Below are 6,950 nucleotides of genomic sequence, written 5' to 3' on the forward strand. Positions count from 1 at the left end.
TCCCGAGAAAGTGCACCGAGGTGGCCCAATTACAGTTTGGTTTTATACATGGTAGGGAGACAGAAATTGCAGGTGAAATCATAAATCAAGACATGGAAGGTATACATTTGTTTGGCTCCAAAAGGCAGGACATCTTGAAGCAAGGGCTTACAGGTTATAGTTGGGTTTAGAGGTTCTTTGATTTGTAATTGGTTAAAGAAATAAAGCTTTGTCTATAGTCTTTAGAATCAGTAGTAGAAAGGAATGTTTTAAATTACGATTAGGAAGTCTACTAATCAGAGAGCAAGCCACAAAGTGATCTTAAGCAACATAGTGGCCAGCAGGCATGACTTACACTTTGCCTTGCATGGCCTTAGGTTCTGTTTGCCATTAATCTAAGCTCCCAAAGGGAGTGGGTATAATGTCTAATCTTCCTTCCCTTCATGGCTGAGAACTCCGTTTTAATGTTTTTCTGGGTCCTTTTGGCCAAGAGGGGGTCCATTGAGTTGGCAGGGGGCTTAGGATTTTAATTTTGGTTTACAGCAAGATCTAATATTATAAACATTTACAGACCTAATAACAAAGCATCGAAATATATGAAACAAAAATTGACAGAATTAAGGGGCAAAATAAACAGTTCTAAAACAACTACTACAATAAAGCCATGGTATGAAAATATATTTTCGATTCTCCTGAATCAACCAGAAACAGCAGAAATAACCTTGAGAATCACTAAAATCAAGGACATAAGTACACAAAAATCCCACAATTGAATAAGATATTGTGACCTGTTAACCTATCAGCTAAGTCATAAAAGCAAATCAACCAAATAGTACAGGCCTGACCTATCTGGTGATCTCTCCAGAGGTTTAGTCATCAAAACTCCTGTTGTGTTTTCTCTTCCAGAGAGATGCTAATGAGATTTTTATAGTAACAATTATGAATGAAAAAAAAAAGTCTATTAAAATCAGCTAGTTGGGCCGGGCACGGTGGCTCACGCCTGTAATCCTAGCACTCTGGGAGGCCGAGGTGGGTGGATCGCTCAAGGTCAGGAGTTCGAAACCAGGCTGAGCAAAAGCGAGACCCCCGTCTCTACTAAAAATAGAAAAAATGAGCCGGACAACTAAAAATATATATATAAAAAAAAAATTAGCCAGGCATGGTGGCGCATGCCTGTAGTTCCAGCTACTTGGGAGGCTGAGGCGAAGGATCGCTTAAGCCCAGGAATTGGAGGTTGCTGTGAGCGAGGCTGATACTGTAGCACTCTAGCCCGGGCAACAGAGTGAGACTCTGTCTCAAAAAAAAAAAAAATCAACTAGTTGAAATAAATTAAAAATAAATTAAGATGCTTTGATAGGGTGAGGGATATGTTCTGAGGCACTTAATAGCTGTTCTCTTTCTTGATCAGCGTGCTGGCAACTGGCATAGTTTCAATCTGTTAAAATTCCTAAACTGTCCACTTCTAGAATGTGTGCTTTCCTGTACCTATATTACCCTTCAACCTAAAAAAAAAAATTACAAATAAAAAGTTGCTTTGGGGAAAGAGAGACCAAAAAAAAAAAAGAGCTATCAAGCAATTAGAAGGCATGAATTGATTTTAAATGCCTTTTACTACGTGAAAGAAGCCAATTGCAAAGGTTACATACTGTAGGATTCTAACTGTATGACATCCTGGAAAAAGGCAAAACTACAGAGACAGTAAAAAGATCAATGGTTCTAAAGGTTGGATGGAAGGGAGGGGTGAATGGGCAGAACACAGAGGATTTTTAGGGCAGTGAAACTATTCTGTATGATACAATAGTGGCGGGTACATGTTACAAATTTGTCATTACAAATTTGTCAAAACTCATAGAATGTACAATACCAAGAGTAAACTCTAGGACTCCGGGCGATGACATGTCCATGTAGGTTAGTTGATCATAACAAAGGTACCACTGTGGTACAGAATGTTGATAGTGAGAGAGGCTGTGTGTTGAGGGGGAGTGGCAGGTGGCATATGGGATCTCTATACTTTCTGGTCAATTTTGCTGCAAATCTAAAATGCTCTAAAAATAAAGTGTATCAGAAAAAAACAAAAAGAGAAAGGGCTATCCCTGGCAACTGTTAGATTCTGCATTCTACCAAACCTGCTTGCTAAGGATGTCAAAGTCTTTTCCCCACTCCCAAGGTGTTCCCAGTCACTATACTTGCTGGGTAGGATTTGTTTCTCATTCACTGTCACCACTAGCCTGGAGATACAGAGTCACCTTAGAGGTTAAAGCATTGTAATTTTCTAGGCTCTCAAATTGGAGTCTGCTAGGCTGGCTCTCTTTCCTATTGTGATTCCAGCGAGCTTAGATTGCAGTGGCTAATATTCTTATTTTCTACCTGAATTCTCAATCAATGTTAGGCTGAGTAACTCTTATTTTCCTCTTCCAGGGTTCTTCCCTATCTTTGATAAATTAAGCTGCACCCTGTCCCTTCCACCAGTTCTCTCCTCACAATGTGCTTGGTTCCTGCAGAAAAAACAATAGTCTCACTTTGTTAAAGAAAGAGGCTATCAGTTAAAATCTTTTTTTTTTTTTTTTTTTTTTTTTTAATAGAGATAGTGGCCAGGTGCTGTGGCTCACTCCTACAATGCTAGCACTCTGGGAGGCGGAGGAGGGAGGATCACTCGACGTCAGTAGTTCGAGACTAGCCTGAGCAAGAGTGAGGCCCCATCTCTACTAAAAAAATAGAAAGATATTAGCTGGACAACTAAAAATATATTTAAAAATATATATAGAAAAATTAGCCAGGCATAGTGGTGCATGCCTATAGTCCCAGGTACTTGGGAAGCTGAGGCAGATGGATTGCTTGAGCCCAGGAGTTTGAGGTTGCTGTGAGCTAGGCTGATGTCACTTTACTGTAGCCCAGGCAACTCTATCTCCAAAAAAAAAAAAGAGAGAGAGAGAGAGATGGTCTTGCTCTGTTGCCCAGGCTAAAGTGACATCATCATAGCTAGCTCACTGCAACCTTAAACTCCTGGGCTCAAGCAGGCCTCCTGCCTCAGCCTCCCAAGTAGCTAGGACTACAGACATGAGCCACCACACCTGGCAAGGTTTTTGATTATTTGTAGAGACAGGGTCTTGCTATGTTGCCCAGGCCAGTCTTGAGCTCATGGCCTCAGATGATCTTCCTGCCTCAGCCTTCCAAAATTCCGGGATTACTGGATGAGCCATCTCACGCAGTCCCCATCAGTCAATATCTGACAACAGATTTCTTCCAAACCAAGGAAGAGTTGGAGTTTCTAATACAAGAAGTCTGGCATGGGGCCTGAGAACTCGCATTTCAAATAAGTTCCTAGTTGATGCTGATGTCATAGTTTGAGAACCATGCTAAGGGTTAGTCTTTTTGAACAAAAAACAAGAGGTGATCTTATATACAGTTTTGAGTGGAATTTCGGGATTGGGAGAGTTTCAGGCTCCTTATAAAATTTCCCCCAAAGTGGAAGCATGGTCACTCACTGTTACTGATTGGTTGACTTTCTGAAGCATTGAGCCATCACTGATTGACTGTGAGAGACATATACATCCATGTGAGACTGTTGCCGATTGATTGAAATTGGTTTTAAACTAGTTTTGTGCTTACCTATGGGAATTATAGCCAAAAGACAGTCTTTTCCTTTCTTCAGTCTGGAGCATAAAACCTTTTTTAATCTCACCTTCCTGGGCACATATCTGGATTGCTACTTCCCTCTCAAAAGCAGGGGTATCAGTTTCTCCCATAAGGAAATGCTTTAAAATTTGTCTCTTAGTGGAAGCTATCACCAAAGGAGTCTCATCTAGAAGGCAGGGGCCTATCTACAGAGGAGATTCATCTGGGTCACTGGAAGTTATAACTGATTGGCATTAACGTCCATTGCTGCTGAGGATTTTACCATTCAGTAAAATTTATCAGGGCTGAATTGTTTTGACTCTTTGCTTTTCCTTATGAGCTCAGATCTGGACAATCTCTATGCCATAGGCTCCAGGAAATAAAAGAGATCAAAGTCTTTTTCCCTATCAGATTTCTCCTTATCACAATAACATGCATATCCATTATTGTGGCCATCTCTGGGTTTCAGGGGAGGACCAGTCATAATCCTATCCCACCCTGGGAAATGCTTGGAGGTGTCACATGGTCCCAAGTACTCTTGAATGAGAGTGGTAACAGTAAACACATGAAGCCAGCCACTCCCATGAAGAAATACTAAAGACAATAATAAGTGGTGGGTGGGTATATATGTTCACTTCATTTGTTAAATTGCACATAGTTTTATGTACTTCATGTAAGTTATAAATTCACAAAAAAAAGGAAATTATAACATTGATGAGGAAGAAATTTTTTTTAAAATCCGAGATTTTAAAAGAAACCATTGTTCATGTTTGCATTTGCTTTTGATTTTAGTTTTGTTTTTAGGCAGAGGGATTTAGACTCCTTATTTAGCTCAGTCAGGCATACAGCTAAGAATCTCTCAGAATGTAAAATTCTTGTCTGAGCCTTCTGTCTCCACCTCTTCTGAGCAGAAGGGTCTCAGGTCTGAATCCAAACTGGCTTTGCCAGCCAAGCGACTTCCATTATGCCTATTCATTATTTGGATCCCCCCTTTGGGCAAAGCATATCTTGAGGAAATTCTTTCATTTCCCTTTCATTCTGCTAATAGGAGAAAATGAAGCCAAAGCTAAAGTTTCTTGAACCTTCTCCATGGTAGTTGACAGTTTTAGAATTACATGTATCTGTTTTGATTCCTGGCTCTGCCACCTACTAACCTTGTAGCTTTCGGCAGGTCACTTAACCTCTCTGTTGCCTCGCTCTAAGAGAGTAATAAATGCATTTATCTTCATATGGTTGTTGTATAAAAATGAGTTTATATAACAGAGTAGTTAGCACAGGGCCTGGCATGTGGAATGCTCAACATGGAGATGTTAGTATTGACTATGACCATCAGTTATTTTAACCTTTCCTATACATTCTTAATTAAACACTGTGATTGCAGATCATCCAACCACAAATTCCATAGTAACTGTCTATACTTGGCTTCCCATTTCCTGTGGGAACTAGAACCAGTGTCTCTTTGGTAGGTGTAGGTTTAGATGAAGACAGAGGAAGATTATGAGGCAGTGTTGAAGCTCAAATGAAGCCCTGATCTAATCAGAAACTCCTCAAAACCCTCAAAAACTGTCTTCAATACCTTAACCTCTCTCTGGGCCACCTACTTCTGCTGGAGTTTAGCCAGATGGGAAGATGGAGCACAGTAGAGAATGTGAGCTTTGTTAAAAAGCTCACGAAATACTAAAAAGTATTTCATATTACTCCCTAGCTTAAAACCCTTGAGTGACTCCTTTGCCTGCTACATAAAATCCAAGTTCTTTATCTTGGTCTTCTAGTTTCCAGAGCCAGACTGTGTCCAAATCTTGAATTTACCACTTACTAGCCATGTGACCTTAGGAAAGATCTTTGATCACTATGCTTTGTTTTCTTTCTGGAAAACAAGAAAACCATTATTGGACTGTATTGGTCACGGCATATATACCAAAGCAGAGTCTCTCTGGCACTCACCAGCCACATGCCCAGAATTTATCTCTTCCCACCACTTCCCAACCTGGATGGAATGCCCTACCATGGGGTGTGGGATTTGGCATCCCAAGTTGCCACTAGCAACCCAGAAGAGTGGGGGAGTTAATACTCATGGTGTAAAATTAGACAAATAGGACATAGGAGACAGGAGAGAGCCAGGCAGATGAATTCCCTCTTCTTCCCTCCCATGAATTGCTCCAAGACACCATTTCTCCAAAATACTACAGCCTATGGGGAGACCCTCCCCCACACCACCACCAAGTAGCCAGAGGACACACCTGCTGTGCCTAAGGCTTGTCATGAAGCAGCACCCAGCTTAGTAATACATCACCTTGCATTACATCCTTTTCTCTCCTGCCTGCTTCCATTTTCTCATTCCCAATGCCCTGGGTTTGTACCTCCCAAATAAAATATCAGTATTTAGTTCTTGTTTTTTGTCTGTTTTCTAGGTGACTTGGGAGTGGAGGGAGAGGAGGACATTAAACTAGGGCAGATAAGGATGAACTCCCTCCTCCCACCTACCCCAGGTACCTGGACTACCAAGCACCAAGGGCCTATGCTGTCCTGCTCTGCCTTGGGATCAGAGGGATATGACTATCCTGGCAACTCAGCCAGGTAGTTTAGAACCTCATTTCTGGATTCAGCAGGCCATTTTACTGACCAGCAAGCTAACAGTGAGAAATGTCCACCAAGAGGTGAGTGGGTAAGTAAACTGATACTTCTATACTATGGAATAGGATGTGGTGATGTTTTCATGGGTGTATACCAAAGGTTTTCAAATTGTATACTTTAAACATGTACAGTTTAATATGTATTATACCTACATAAAGCTGTTTAATAGGCATGATTCTTACATTCAGCTGATTAAAAAATAGGCAGGATGAAACCTTATTGATTTCTGATTTCTCTCAGAAGAAATCTGAATGTTCTATAGTACAGCAGAACTCTTGAGGTACTTGAAATTCCTAACCTTTATACAAAATTTGTAACCCCACATATGTGTAATTTTTCTATGTAGACAGCTTTCATCACATCCTCAAAGAGGTCTGTGAAAAAAAGGCGAAGTCAAAATCCACAACTTTAGAGGAATTTAAATCCCAATTATATCCCACAAGGGAGTACACACCAATTTGGACTACCTTCCACTCCAGAGATTCTCCTTCTCTGGTAAATGTATCTTCCACCTGGCCAGCTGTTTGGATCAGAGAGAGTAAATAAACCCAATGCAGGCTTATAAACAATTTCCCTGGGGAATATGGAATTGTAACCAAGAATCTAACAATAATCCAACTTCTCCCTTGTATAAAGATAAAACATAGCTACCAGACTTAGACATTATCTACCATGTGGATCAGGAAGCAAAGAAATCCAGTCCAGTGAAAGACTGAGAAAGA

The sequence above is a fragment of the Microcebus murinus genome, chromosome 25 (genome assembly GCF_040939455.1).
Source record: "Microcebus murinus isolate Inina chromosome 25, M.murinus_Inina_mat1.0, whole genome shotgun sequence".
NCBI lineage: Eukaryota > Metazoa > Chordata > Mammalia > Primates > Cheirogaleidae > Microcebus > Microcebus murinus.